This window comes from Lacerta agilis, chromosome 14 (genome assembly GCF_009819535.1).
Source record: "Lacerta agilis isolate rLacAgi1 chromosome 14, rLacAgi1.pri, whole genome shotgun sequence".
Classification (NCBI taxonomy): Eukaryota; Metazoa; Chordata; class Lepidosauria; order Squamata; family Lacertidae; genus Lacerta; species Lacerta agilis.
Window position 1 is genome coordinate 44,520,610 of NC_046325.1, and position 15,709 is coordinate 44,536,318.

Here is a 15,709-nt window from a genome sequence, read left to right on the forward strand (position 1 = left end):
GAGCCTTCATGTTGCCCATCGACAGTTAGCACCTAGACAGCAATTGGGTGATACATTTACTCATTTTCAGAGGTGCATGACATGGATGTCCTACTTTTAAGCAGCTCATGACATGAACTACAGGCGTTGGTTCCTGTTTTCCAAACGTTCGAGCACAATCCCATTATCTGTGGATGACTGCAAATAGAACTGCTTGAGGATAGGTCTGTTACAGTAAAATGTGCATGCATTTTTGGTGAATGATCTGATCTCGCTTGTGCTGATGAAGATAATCAATGATCAATTGTGTTGGTTTGTTTAAGGTGAACTCCATTTCTGCCTCCCTTCCTGCCCTGACCAGTGTCTGGAGAATAGTGTCTATCACTCTGATGTAGATTAAGTACAGAATTTCATATTTTTAGGTCATATTACACTGAGCTTTGAAGAGATCCTCATAAAGATTTTAGTATTTGGGTGGGCGGGGGAATAATTCAATTGCTGCCGATGTTGGAGACATTTAATTACATTTTGCAGAGTGATCTCTAATTAGAGCAAGATGCCCTGTATATGTATTAAGAGCCCTTGGATAAATCTGCAGCTAAAGTATCTGCTAAACAGGCTTTCTGACCGTAATTGAATCAGCTTCAGTGTCTTCTTTTCTCTCTCTCTCCTTTTTGGTGTGTGTTTATTTCCCACAAGACTGAACTGCTGGTAGGGGTCCACAGTATAATTTGGTCCCTCAACCTCACTCTTTTGGAATGAATTGGAAATTTGCTAGAGCAATTTATGCTGTATAACTAACTAGCCTCTGAAATAGTATTACGGAAAACGGATTGTACATTATCAAGCTTTCCTCACTGCTTGAGCGTTCGGCACAAAAGTGCTAACCTTATTCATGTATTTTCTGTTGACTGAAATGCAATAAAACTTGCAAAAATACTAACAGTCATAGAATCATAGAATCGTAGAGTTGGAAGGGACCCTGAGGGTCATCTAGTCCAACCCCCTGCAATGCAGGAATCTCAACTAAAGCATCCATGTCAGATAACCACCCAACCTCTGCTTAAAACCCTCCAAGGAAGGAGAGTCCCATCACCTTCCAAGGAAGTCTACTAAGACTTCCTCAATCATTTTCACATGTACTACTGGCAAGCTGGGTATCCCCATTTTTATTTGTGCATCCAATTCTTCCTGCCTAAGAACCTTACATTTGTCCCTATTGAAATTCATTTTATTAGCTTGGGCCCAGCTGTCCAATCTGTTAAGGTCATATTGAATCCTGATTCTGCCTTCTGTGGCGTTAGCTACCCCTCCCAGTTTGGTGTTATCTGCAAATTTGATGAGCATCCCTTCAATTCCTTCATCCAAGTTGTTTATAAAGATGTTGAACAGCAGGCCCAGGACAGAACCCTGTGGCACCCCACTTGTCACTTTTTCCCAGGTTGACGAGGAACTATTTCAGATCAGTCAACCTAATCCAACCAAATCCACCTAACAGCTACCTCATCCAGTCCATCCACAAGACTATCATGGGGGACTTTGTCAAAAGCCTTACTGAAATCAAGATATTATACATCCATAGCATTCCCCTGATCCACCTAGCTTGCAACAAGCAATGAGATTTGTCTGACATTACTTCTTTTTGAGAAGCCCATACTGGGTCTTAGGAATCACAACATCCTTTTTAAGTGCTCACAGATTGACCATTTAATTATTTGTTCTAGTACCTTTCCTGGTATTAACATCAAGCTAACCAGGACCTGACGCGGGATGCGGGTGGCGCTGTGGGTTAAACCACTGAGCCTAGGGCTTGCCGATTAGAAGGTCGACAGTTCGAATGCCCGTGACGGGGTGAGCTCCCGTTGCTCGGTCCCAGCTCCTGCCCACCTAGCAGTTTGAAAGCACATCAAAAGTGCAAGTAGATAAATAGGTACCACTCTAGCAGGAAGGTAAATGGTGTTTCTGTACACTGCTCTGGTTTGCCAGAAGCAGCTTTGTCATGCTGGCCACATGACCCAGAAGCTGTACGCCGGCTCCCTCGGCCATTAATGGGAGATGAGCGCTGCAACCCCAGAGTCGGACACGACTGGACCTAATGGTCAGGGGTCCCTTTACCTTTACTTTAACCAGGACCTGAAAATTTGACCATCAGTACCACTTGGAAGACAATGACCAACCAGGTTTTATCAGACTTTTGCTCTAGAAAAGACAGGGAGGGGGGGGGCTTAAAAAGAAGAATTTATATTTGAGACACTATAACAGTAAAACAGTTGTGGTCATAGATCAAACTCCGTATGCCAAAGCAGTAGAAATTTGCCCAGCGGCACAACAACATGTACACCGCATTAGAAATAATGAGAATGGACAATTTCTGCTCTGTAATTGTTCCAGGATTCTGGTATGCCGTCTGCTGAACTCAGATTAAATGCTGGTCAGAAATCTGATTTTTTTTCCAGTCTCAGGATGGAATAGATTTTGTGTGTGCACTGTTCCTATTTCATTAGAACTTAAAACAGTAAAACCTGCATCATTGTACCTATTCACACCAGTCTCCACTTAATTCAGTAGGGGGAAAGACTGGAAACATCAGCCTGAGAGAGAGAGCAAAGCTACTGGTGAAGACCCCTGGGGCAAGAATGTCCCCATCGTGGGGTGCTTGTTTGAGCACCAACAAAAGCCTCTGAGAACTGGTCTGGGAAGCTGGGTTTCCTCTTCCCTAAATATCTTGAGCCCACCCTCTGGCACCTTTGTTGTTGTTGTTCAGTCGTGTCCGACTCTTCGTGACCCCATGGACCAGAGCACGCCAGGCACGCCTATCCTTCACTGCCTCCCGCAGTTTGGCCAAACTCATGTTAGTAGCTTCGAGAACACTGTCCAACCATCTCATCCTCTGTCGTCCCCTTCTCCTTGTGCCCTCCATCTTTCCCAACATCAGGGTCTTTTCCAGGGAGTCTTCTCTTCTCATGAGGTGGCCAAAGTACTGGAGCCTCAACTTCAGGATCTGTCCTTCTAGTGAGCACTCAGGGCTGATTTCCTTGAGAATGGATAGGTTTGATCTTCTTGCAGTCCATGGGACTCTCAAGAGTCTCCTCCAGCACCATAATTCAAAAGCATCAATTCTTTGGCGATCAGCCTTCTTGATGGTCCAGCTCTCACTTCCGTACATTACTACTGGGAAAACCATAGCTTTAACTATACGGACCTTTGTCGGCACCTTAGCAGCCTTTAAGTTCCCTTTCGGGGCATGAGGGAGAAACACAGAGAACAGTTTCCTATCTCACCTTCTTAGTGTCGTGCTCAGAATGGCTCTCAGCCTATGCCTTCAGCGCTCTCCATCCTTTTTGCTCGACTGCTGTTAAATTGAGACCAGCTACATGAGCCAATTTTAAAGTGTGTGGGAAATTTCCTTCGGTGCCAACGCTGCCTCTTCCCGTGATACACCAATCAATCACTTTGATGAATTCTAATATTATAGCCAAACTACTGAACACACCATCAAAATCAGAGGCAACAGAATTCACCCCTTACCTTTCAGCGTGAGATATAATTGTTGGAGCAAGTTTGTTTATTAGTAACCTGGGGAGGCGGGAGAAGGCTGTTTGGGGTTTTTTTTGCAAAAGAAAAGAAAGGAAAAGAAAGATTTCTTTGAGTGCAATATTGATTCCTTTCTAAAACTGCCCTATTGATCTTAGTGCATTAAGCTTCTCGGGGAGCGAAAGGCAGACGCTGGCACATATGCAGGCAAGAGACCACACACATCCCAGAACACCCTTCAGAAACTAAGCATAGTTTCCATAACACAGGGTAAAGTAGAATCTGTCCCCAGCTACTGAAACACAGTTCACCAGTGACTAGGAATATCGTTTGCAAGCCACCAAGTCTTCTGTGCAGAATTCATTCAACGGGAATACTTTGCTATTACCACTATATTCTGCTCTGGTCAGACCTCACCTGGAATACTGTGTCCAGCTCTGGGCACCACAGTTCAAGAAGGATACTGACAAGCTGGAACGTGTCCAGAGGAGGGCAACCAAAATGGTCAAAGGCCTGGAAACGATGCCTTATGAGGAACGGCTTAGGGAGCTGGGTATGTTTAGCCTGGAGAAGAGAAGGTTAAGGGGTGATATGATAGCTATGTTCAAATATATCAAAGGATGTCATATAGAGGAGGGAGAAAGGTTGTTTTCTGCTGCTCCAGAGAAGCGGACACGGGGCAATGGATTCAAACTACAAGAAAGAAGATTCCATCTAAACATTAGGAAGAACTTCCTGACAGTGAGAGCTGTTCGGCAGTGGAATTTGCTACCAAGAAGTGTGGTGGAGTCTCCTTCTTTGGAGGTCTTTAAGCAGAGGCTTGACAGCCACCTGTCAGGAATGCTTTGATGGTGTTTCCTGCTTGGCAGGGGGTTGGACTGGATGGCCCTTGTGGTCTCTTCCAACTCTATGATTCTATGATTCATTTATTTTGCAGCGCTCAACGTATGACTTCAGTAACACCTTGAAAAGTCCAATTTTTAGTACAGTCGTACCTTGGTTCTGGAACGCCTTGCAACTCAAACGTTTTGGCTCCCGAACACCGCAAACCCGGAAGTGAGTGTTCTGGTTTGCGAATGTTTTTTGGAAGCCGAACGTCCAACGTGGTTTCTGTGCCTTCTGATTGAGTGCAGGAAGCTCCTGCAGCCAATCGGAAGCCCCGCCTTGGTTTTAGAACGTTTTCAGATGTCGAATGGACTTCCGGAACAGATTCTGTTTGAGGTACGACTGTACAGTGTAAGTGTTTATTCATTATGAATTATGAGAGCCAGTGTGGTGTAGTGGTTAGGAGCAGTAGACTTGTAATCTGGGGAATCAGGTTCGCGTCTCCGCTCCTCCACATGCAGCTACTGGGTGACCTTGGGCTAGTCACACTTCTTTGGAGTCTCTCAGCCCCACTCACCTCACAGAGTGTTTGTTGTGGGGGAGGAAGGGAAAGGAGAATGTGAGCCGCTTTGAGACTCCTTCGGGTAGTGATAAAGCGGGATATCAAATCCAAACTCCTCCTCCTCCTCCTCCTCCTCCTCCTCCTCCTCCTCCTCCTCTTCTTCTTCTTCTTCTTCTATTGCATTTCGAACATAGGAAGCCATCTTCTACCGTGCCAGACCACCAGTCCATCCAGCTCAGTATTGTCTGCACAGATTGGCAGCTGCTCTCCAAGATTTCAGGCAGGAGGTCTCTGCCAACCCTATTTGGAGATGTTCTGGGAATTGAACCTGGGATCTTCTGCTTGCAAGGCAGATGCTCTACCATTGAGCTACAGCCCTTTAAAATAAATATAAACAAATGAAATCAGTTTAAACAATCAGATGAGCAGGGTGGGTACTAAAGTATGTGAATGTGTGTATCGACTGGGCAGCTAAACCGGGTGAGGGTAGCCGATGGGTCTCAAACCCTCGGCAAGTTAGGGACTTCTTCTGCATGCAAAGACTGGCTCTGGCGGATTAAGTAGACGAGACCAATAGTGGGTCCAAAACAGAGGGGTAGCTGGGGGGGGGGACACCCCATGGGGGACGGTGCTTACCACGGGACCTGCAGCGTGCCCAAGTCATGCATCTCTCTGGGGAGTGATGTGGTAGCTTGGGCGCATGCAGGCTCCACGCTGCCCAAAATGGCAGCAGGGGGGCTTGTGGCTACCTGCTGCCCTCCCCTTCAGCTGCCTTACTGCTGAGGGGGAGGCTCTGCGCAATATGCCCTGCCCTGGCTCGTCCCGCCCCAGACTCAGGGCACATGCGCCGCTCCAAGTGGCCAGCTACACCACTGGTCCAACAGTTGAGAAGGCAGTTTCTGCACATGCTGTAGAGGGAAGTGAAGGGCAGGTGGGGGGTCAGCGATGTGGGAAGGTAGCCCAGGTTGCTGATCCTAAACCTCTACCGCCTTCCTCAATCATGAGAAGAAGAAGAAGAAGAAGAGTTTGGATTTGATATCCCGCTTTTCACTACCCTAAGGAGTCTCAAAGCGGCTAACATTCTCCTTTCCCTTCCTCCCCCACAACAAACACTCTGTGAGGTGAGTGGGGCTGAGAGACTTCAGAGAAGGGTGAGCAGCCCAAGGTCACCCAGCAGCTGCATGTGGAGGAGCGGAGACACGAGAGAAATGAGAAATGGTTCAGGAGTAAACCTCGAGGGAAAATGCGTACCTGCTGCCTTGTGGGACATCTTGGGGAGAAGAGAAGCCTAAGCAGTAAGCCCTACACAAATCTGGAGTGGTGTTCCTAAGACAGTTGGGTGGTCCCTTGTACGCCTCCTTCTGGCAACTCCTGCAGCCAAGCTGGTGCCAGATGTATAGCTTTCCTTTCCTTTGGACCACATCAGCAGAGCCAAGAGGGGTCTTGTCATCTGGGCAACCCAGGACCACCACACACACTGGCCAGGCTTGCGTCCCAGAGAGTTCATTTTGATTTGACTTCACCCCCTGGAGGCACACTCCGCTGTCTCTCAAGACAGACAGATGCCAAGAGCAACCATAAGCATTTTAAAGGTTACAGCCTATTTCTTCAGCTGCAAAAGAGGAACAGGCAGCAGGATGTGGTGCAAGGCAGTTAGTGAGACGTTGTCTCGCAATGATACTAATTTTTTTTTAAAAAATAATATTTATTCATTTTATAAAAGAACAAGCAAACACATAAAAAATACAAAACCATAAAGAACACACAAAATAATTCTTATAAATCGTGTCCTCCATAAAAGAGGACACGTGTTGCGGTGCAGCCGGCTATCCGACCCAGTGTTATGGGTGGTTCATTTGGAAAGATAGCCACAACCCCTGATAGGTCGGTCCCGGGTTGCTGGCGTGTAATCTGGCCAATGGGGTGCCTCAAAGAAGCAGCAATGCGGGACCTATTTAAGCCCATGCGAGCTTCCTCTTTGGAGCTTTTGCATCGGAACACCCACCCACCTCTCCCTATATTTAGGGCTTGCGCTTGACCTTGCTATGCCACCGTGTGTCGTCTGCCATTAGGGCAGGGGCACGGCAGGAATTTTCCCCATTTGGCTGATTGGCTGGTGCCACTTGGGTTTCGCCTGCCGCGTAGCAAATCGTCACAACCTGTAAGTTGCGGTTAGGCTCTGGTTCATGTGATAGGCGTGGCACGTGATGTGGTCACGCCTATGCAAATGCAGGATATTCCGGTAAAGGAATCCAGGGACTCATTTTTTTGGCGTTCCCCGAATGGGATCCTGCCCGCGCCCGAGTCGAGGGGACATCAGGGCGGCTGATTGGTACGCCTCCCAGCAGCTGTCCCTGGTGTTCATCCTTGGCTGTCCTACGCACGTGGCTGTGGGACAGGTATGCCTGCAACGGTGCAGGGAGCTAGTGGAACCAGAACCTATGCAACCACTCATTTGATTGCAATCAATAAAGTTGTGGCCTAAATTCTGCCAAAACCCAAACCAAATATCTGTCTCCCGTCTGAATTTATTTAGGGAGGGTAAAAGGTCTAAACACACAAATCCTAACTTCCATAATATCATTGGGTGACTTCCTCCAGTCCCCCCATCTGGATTTCATTTCTATTCAACTTCGGCAGTTTTCAAAATTAACAAACAATCTATTCAACTTTAATAATATTAAAATTATACAAATTTCTAAACTCTAACATCTCCATAAAATCTATACCTAAATCTTCCTATTCTGTTCATCTTTAACACAATACTCAATAAAAATTGAACTAAACAAATTTAATCTTAAAACACCCTAACAATGAAAATAAACCTCAATCTTACTTTAACACCGAAAACCTATTTATTTTTTTTACTTCCCTAGTATTTTTATTTTTAATTTATTTTCACCTGTATTTTTAGAGGGGCAGTACTGGGAGAGCAAGTGAAATATTCGCAGACTGGATAATGGCAGAAGAAGCCATAGCAGTTACTGAAGCCGTGGCTCATAGCACCGATTATTATACAAACACCTGTTCTTCCAGCTGTTCCAGAGCAGTCTCTCAGTGCCACGTCCATTTGCCTGCATGATCTCCCCAGAGCTTGGATGGGATAGGGATCTATTCTTTCACATCTCTGTTCTGATGCTATCTGAAGGCATCACAGATATTCAGCAAAGAACTGAGACGACAGATGATTAGCTTGGGCAGCCTTGGTACAAGGAAGAGTGAAGTGCCAAGCCGGGCAAGAAAGTCTGAGGTTGCAGGTGTGGGGGGTGCCTTATTTTTATTTAGTCGTACATGCCCCTAGATGTAACCTTAGAAGATTACAGTGGTGCCTTGCAAGACTAAATTAATTTGTTCCGCGAGTCCTTTCGTATTGCGAAAATTTCATCTTGCGAAGCGCGGCTTCCCATAGGAATGCATTGTGCAGGGGGGGGGGATCGCAAAACGTTTTCATCTCGCGAAGCACGACCATAGAAAAATTCGTCTTGAGAGCCAGTTTGGTGTAGTGGTTAAGAGTGGTAGACTTGTAATCTGGTGAACCGGGTTCGTGTCTCCGCTCCTCCACATGCAGCTGCTCGGTGACCTTGGTCTAGTCACACTTCTCTGAAGTCTCTCAGCCCCACTCACCTCACAGAGTGTTTGTTGTGGGGGAGGAAGGGAAAGGAGAATGTTAGCCGCTTGGAGACTCCTTCGGGTAGTGATAAAGCAGGATATCAAATCCAAATTCTTCTTCTTCTTCTTCACCTAAAAAACCGCAAAACCCTTTTGTCTAGCGAGTTTTTCATTGCACGAGGCATTCTTGCGAGGTACCACTGTATACGCATTTTGATTGTTGCTGTTTGCAGCCAACGTTAAACATTATTATTACCATGAAGTCAGACTGTAGGTGTTTTTGTGTGTGGAGGAGAGTGATTTAAGAAAAGAGCATTTGGTAGCGGATAAAAACAATGAACATCATCATAAAATTATATAGCTCTTTCCAAACTTCTCTGTACAGGCAGTGTAACATGATCAACCCTGCAACTTGTCTACTTAAGATTCAAGACAAGGCGGTGTGGTTTTCATTGTGCTTTTCATGCATAACAACAACAACAACAACAACAACAACAACAACAACTTAAATTAGGATAAGTCATAGATTCTCTTTCATGCAAAGCAGCTGTGTGTTCAGAGAATGGCTGTGGGAAGTGTCAAAATCTTTCCATCTGTTCACAATTGTCTGCTTTTCTCCCACATAGGGTTTTTTTCTCCCTTAAAAATTAAAGTAGCTTGAAAGGGACATTATTGAGCAAATAATACTGGCAAAGAAAGGGCTGTGGCAGTACCTCTTTCCAAAGTTGTTGGCATCCGACTGTCTCTGGAGACAATGGAGTAGCGCATCTTTGGGAAGGAAGTCAAAAACTGTTGGAACGGCTGTGGCTGTGGAGACCAATATGGGAGAGACATGTTTTGTTGCAGCTGGGGCAGAAGAAGGTGTCTGGTTGTGCTGCTGCAGATGCAGCATGGAGGTTCTTCTTTCTGCACTCCTCCCGGCGGCCATTCCTCCTCTGGTTGTTGCTATGGATACACAACCAGTCTCCAGACAATGTGGTCGTCCGCAAGGGATTCCCACATGGCAGGACTGATGTCCCCCCTGAAAACTCGAAATGCAAATGGTAGACCAAAGAATCAGGAGGACTCGTCAGAACATATAGGTGGGGAAATGAGTACAGAGGACGATCCAGAAGCTCTCTCAGAGGTGCTTCGGTGACCCAGGAATTCAGGGAACAGACTGGAAACCATGGTTCCCGCGGCCCTTCAGTACAAGTCATGGTTTATTAGTCTCCCCTGCCTCTATGAAAACATGCTACGATTGTGGTCATGTGCATGCAGACAAAATCTGTAATGGGGAACCGAAGGAAGGTGAGCACTTTTAAGTCTCCTTGAACTGGTGTGGCTCCTGAAGCAAGCAATTTGAGCTGTTGGTGAACCCTCATAAAAGGTGGGAAAGAGATGTGGCTTGAAAGGGGAAAACAAAATGGTGGGTCTTTTTTCAGTCTCTAAACTGGATGAAAAACAGGGAGAAGAGGCAAGAGGGTAGGATAGGGAAGGAAAGCTGATTGGAGTTGGAACAGTTGCACCAAGGCTCATGAAGACTGCCCAGACAGGTTCTTGGAGAGAGAGCTCTTAAAGGTTATTTCCCCCCTTCCCAAGTATAGGGTTACCTAGAACAAAGGAATAGAACAGTGTCCAGGATACGTCTAAGTTTCATACCGCAGGGGACTAGGGGCTCTGAATAGAAACAATTGGATAGCATGGTCCACTTCCTAGGCTGCTACCAGAGTTTTGTGGGTTCAATTTTATCACCCATGTTGTTTACATGAAACCTCTGAGTGGTGTCATCTGGAATTTGGGAGTACATTTGAAGTACCTGTGTGATCCTTGGATGAAGGGTGGTATTGAAATTTAATTAATTAATTAATAGCAGCAGCAGCAGCAGCAGCAGCAGCAACAGCAACAACCCAGAGTGTGGCGTTTCCCTGCTTTTTGTTCTCCCTGAGGGTTATTGAGTGGCACAGCCTTTGCTTTGCTCAGTCACGTCAAGCGGCAATGAGGCAGAGCAACTTGACAACAATACATGCACAAACACAGTGTAGGACTCTGCTGTTGTTGTTTTTTTCCCATCCCCTGCTCCGCAAGAGAATCCTTTCATCAACGTACTCTTTAATCTTTTCTCAGAAAGGACACACTCGCAAAAATGGAGCAAGCAATGAGTAGTAATAACAGAGGTTATAATAAGGATGCATAAAATCCTGAGGTGGGATTCCAGCATGAAATTGGCTTATTTTTTCTAGGATGTTCTGGAATCAAAGCAGATATCAGAATTCTTCTGCTCTCCCCCCCCCTTAAATCGATGTTGTTGACATCTGTCTGTCTTGAGAGACAATGGAGTGCACCTCCATGGTTGACGTCAAACTCTTGTGAGCACATCAGCAAGACTGAGAGGGGAGCCTTGTTGTCGGGGCACCCCAGGACCTCCATACACAATGCCCAGGTTTGTTCCCTGGAGACGTCACTTTGGTGCCGCTAACACAGCAAAAACAACATGGGAGATAGAAGTTACATCCACAACAGATCCTGTAACTCTCCAACGGTTTGACTTTACCCCTGAAGGCACACTCTTCCATTGTCTACCAAGACACAATGGATGCCTACGAACCCGCCAGGTTTTACCAAAATTTGCCAGCTCTCATGAGTAGCAAATAATTGTGGTTAAATACTTGCAATATTTGAAGAAAAAAAATATCCACACCCTGCAAAACTCTCTTAGCTTATGTAAAAAATTATTTGCGTATTTAACCTTTGAGTGACAATCATATATATTTGATATCTGTCTGCCTGTCTGTCTTGTCTATCTGAAATTAGCTTTCAGCAAATTCCACTGACAAGCAATTCAGGATTTCAAAAGTGTAAGATTTTTGAAGTGGGACGCGGGTGCCGCTGTGGTCTCAACTACTCTTGGGCTTGCTATTCAGAAGGTCGGCGGTTCAAATCCCCGTGACGGGGTGAGCTCCCATTGTTCAGTCCCACCTCCTGCCAACCTAGCAGTTCGAAAGCACGCCAAAAAGTGCAAGTAAATCAATAGGTACTGCTCCAGTGGGAAGGTAAACAGCATTTCCGTGCGCTGCTCTGGTTTTGCCACATGCTGGCCACATGACCCAGAAAAACTGTCTGGTGACAAATGCCGACTCCCTCGGCCAGTAAAGCGAGATGAGCGCCGCAACCCCAGAGTCGTCTGCTACTGGACTTAACTGTCAGGAGTCCTTTACCTTTACCTTTTTAAAAAGATTTTTGAACTCTTCTACCTTACCTCCGGGACCCAGGTGGTGCTGTGGGTTAAACCACAGAGCCTAGGGCTTGCTGATCAGAAGGTTGACGGTTCGAATCCCCGCGGCAGGGTGAGCTCCCGTTGCTTTGTCCCTGCTCCTGCCAACCTAGTAGTTCGAAAGCACATCAAAAGTGCAAGTAGATAAATAGGTACCGCTCCGGCAGGAAGGTAAATAGCGTTTCCGTGCGCTGCTCTGGTTCGCCAGAAGTGGCTTAGTCATGCTGGCCACATGACCTGGAAGCTGAATGCCGGCTCCCTCGGCCAATAAAGCAAGATGAGTGCCGTAACCCCACAGTCATCCGCGACTGGACCTAATGGTCAGGGGTCTCTTTACCTCTTTTACCTCAAAGTTCCTCTGCCTTTCCAGCTGAGGTTCACTTCAAATTTGGTTTTACATAAAGCCGTGTGGACAGTTCTGTTCATGAGCGAACATCCTGCTTTGAAACTTCAGTTTAGAATAGTTAACATAGATGTGCAAGTTTCTCTGAACTGTCAGGATTAAGATGTTCCCTTAGCCTGCCTCTCTTTACAAAAATAGCAACATGTTCTTTTCATGACTTTTTGGAAACCGTTCTGCTTCTACTACACTGTTTTTTTGTAATACTTTACAGTTTAAATCTTCTCGTTTGAATGTTTTCGTTTATAGTAATTTTCACTTTTTGTAAACCGTCTTGGGAACCTGTTTAAGGACAGAGCGCAAATAAAATAAATCTAATGATTCACTAATTTTTCTCCCATGGTTCCCACTTATTCAGAGGTTATTGTCCTTGTAGAACCAATGACCTTTAAAATACTGGTGTGTTTTTTTACAGCAGTCCTTTCCCCCTGTGATCATATTGCGTGGTATCTCATTTCAAGCTTTTAAAATAGAACGATTGCAGACTTTGTCTGATTGCAGAGATTGCATTACGTTTTGTTTGACAAAGAAAGCTAAAAGATGCATACCTTCTTCCTTCACTTCAGAGTTTTGTAATTTAGATGTATGGAGGATGCAAAGTAACTATGGTTTCTTGCCTGAACCGCAAAGATCGATTGAACATGCTTAATTGGTCCTTATCTTGCAGTTATACTTAACACTTCTTTTGAGGAAGATTCTGAAAGGATACAGTTACTGCCTTTCTAAAGTACTCTAGGTGTAGGGTTACTCACTTCTCTTATCTCTTCCCCTTCCTCCTCCCTCCCACAAAGTTGAGCACAGCATTTTACATAGCAACTAATGAACATGTTAGCGATCGGTGTGGTAAGAAATTCAGGCCTCCGAAAAACGCCAACTCCACAAAGGTTAATAGCATTGCAAATTAGACTCCTTTAAAATAATAATCTCCAAAGTGGGATTTCAGTGGGTTAACACTCCAGAATAATGCACAAGGAAGAATGGGGGAAATGTGTTGTGGCTGCTATCTGAATAGTTCTTTGAGGTGTCCAGTCACTTAGACATTTTTAACACAGTTTTATAACTAGTTTGTCATGCAGCACAGGAGCCTAACATTTTAAAGACTAAGACCCAGCGCACCTTTGGTAACACAGAACTAGATGTGCTGTTTTTTTGTTTTGTTTTTTTTGATCTGGCCACTCTGTAATTCAGCGGTCCAGAATGCGGCCCAATCGCCTTCTAAATGCGGCCCGCGGACTGTCCGGGAATCATGGTATTTTTACATGAGTAGAATGTGTGCTTTTATTTAAAAGGCATCTATGGGTTATTTGTGGGTCCTGCCTGGTGTTTTTACATGAGTAGAATGTGTGCTTTTATTTAAAATGCATCTCTGGGGTATTTGTGGGGCATAGGAATTTGTTCATTATTATTTTTTCAAAATATAATCCGGCCCACCACAAGGTCTGAGGGACAGTGGACCAGCCCCCTCCTGAAAAAGTTTGCTGACTCCTGGTAAAATTGTTGTTTAAAAAGAAGAAGAATGTCATTATGGCTTACTTCAGACACCACACCAAACTATGGTTCAGGAAGCTTAACTATGTCATAGTGCGATGTATGGCTTTGCAAACCCTGATTTGCAATTGGCCAGCAAACCAAAAATCAGAAACCGTGCTTTGCGCTAACTATGGCTTGGTGTGATGCCGAAATTGACAGCTCATCGTTTCAGCTATCATTCTGCTTCCAGAAGCTGCTGGACAGCCATGGAAACAAGGATGGATTTTTAAAGCTAGGCGATTTCTGCTTATGTAGCTGAAAATGAAAATTAGAAGTTGATGTGGACCTTGCCATATTCATTCATTCAATATCCCGCTTTTCAAGAGAGAGTTTTGTGGCTTGCCCTGTTGTACTTTTGGGATCTCTAGTCAATATCAGCAATTCCAGACAGGCTACAATTAGAGCCAATACATTTGAGAACTTTCTCTCTGTACCCATTTAGTAGGACTTTGTTGTGTTTCCTCTGGTAATAGAATGTGTCGTCTTAGTTGGTGAAACTTAATTTTGCAAATTTCTTCAGTGAGGGGGTCTTAAAATATGTTTTGGGGTGTGAGGAATTCAATTCTGTTACTATTTTTTTATTGGACAATGTTAGCTCGGTAAGTCTACGTTTGATGAAGAAGCACAGAAACTGCTTTTCGGAAAACCAAAGCATTTTAATTTTAACCTTCTGAAAATGTCAGGTAATGCTAAATAATAATAATACATAAGGAAGTAATGGTGAATTTTTAATATACGATATAACTGCAATCATTTTCAATCATTTCTGTGCAATTTTACACACCTTATACTTACCAAGCAAAACTAAATTACCGTATTTTTCCATGCATAACAAGCCCCCATGTATAAGACTATTTTGGGGGACTCCAAATGGAGAAAATGGGGGGGGGAGAGAGATTGTATCCGTGTATAAGATGACCCACAATTTTGAACATTTTTTTTTAAACAACCCTAGTCTTATACATGGAAAAGTACGGTATATCAATTTAACCAAATTATCTTTTGAGTTCCCAAACCATGTTACAACTTTTTAGCACCCCTCATTCTGGGAATTTGAGAGTTGAAAAATTCAACTCGCCCTACTCTGGTAGTTTTTATTTTCACATGGTGATTATTCTTTTTATGAGCATATGTACTGGAGCCAGACCGCTCATGGGGGCAGGATGAGGCCGCTCATGGGGGCCTCAGGCTCCACCCACCCAGCCACTTCTGTTGTCACCAGACTAAAGCAGCGGTGTCCACACTTTCTTCAAATTGGGCCAGATTAGATGAAGAAGAGAAGACTCCCTAGAAAAGACCCTGATGTTGGGAAAGATGGTGGGCACAAGGAGAAGGGGACGACAGAGGATGAGATGGTTGGACAGTGTTCTCGAAGCGACTGGCATGAGTTTGGCCAAACCGCGGGAGGCAGTGGAGGATGGGGTGACTGGCATGCTCTGTTCCATGGGGTCACGAAGAGTCGGACACAACTGAACGACTGAACAACAACAACAGATGAAGTTTCCATTTAGGATTGCAGTTGTTGAGCTTTTTTTAATACGATTTTACCCCGAAGCTGTTGAGCTTTATTAGGGTTGAAGTTGTTGAGCTTTTATTAGGGTTGAAGTTGTTGAGGTGTTTTTTTTTTTTAGGATTTTACCCCAGGGAATAAACTGCCACAGGGGCCGGATTAAAATGACCGGCGGGCCGGATTAAGCCCCCAAAGGGGACTTTGGACATGCCTGAACTAGAGGGAGGCGTTCCGGTTCTCCCAGGCGGAGCAGCCAAGCAGCAATGCTTTGAGAAGCACCCTGTCTCCTGCAGGACTCTGTGGGGAGCTTGGTGGTGGGGCAGGGAGGCAGCAAGGATAAACTTGGTCTGATCCAGCAGAGCTGCTCTATTCAGGGAACCAGCTTTATGTCTGCGGTTAGGAGACTGGGAAACATTATGTTCGTGCTGGAGAAGTTTCTTTACCAGGCGAAAAATGCAGAAATTCTGCTCTTAAGCTCTGACTCATTTATCGCTTGGGGATGATAGA

General features: G+C 45.1%; 1 protein-coding gene across 4 annotated transcripts in view; it reads left to right on the plus strand.

The window, feature by feature from the left end:
• The window catches only part of EPHA5 (EPH receptor A5), a 243,530-nt gene that overhangs the window by 168,279 nt on the left and 59,542 nt on the right, over positions 1 to 15,709 (plus strand). The window lies entirely within an intron of this gene.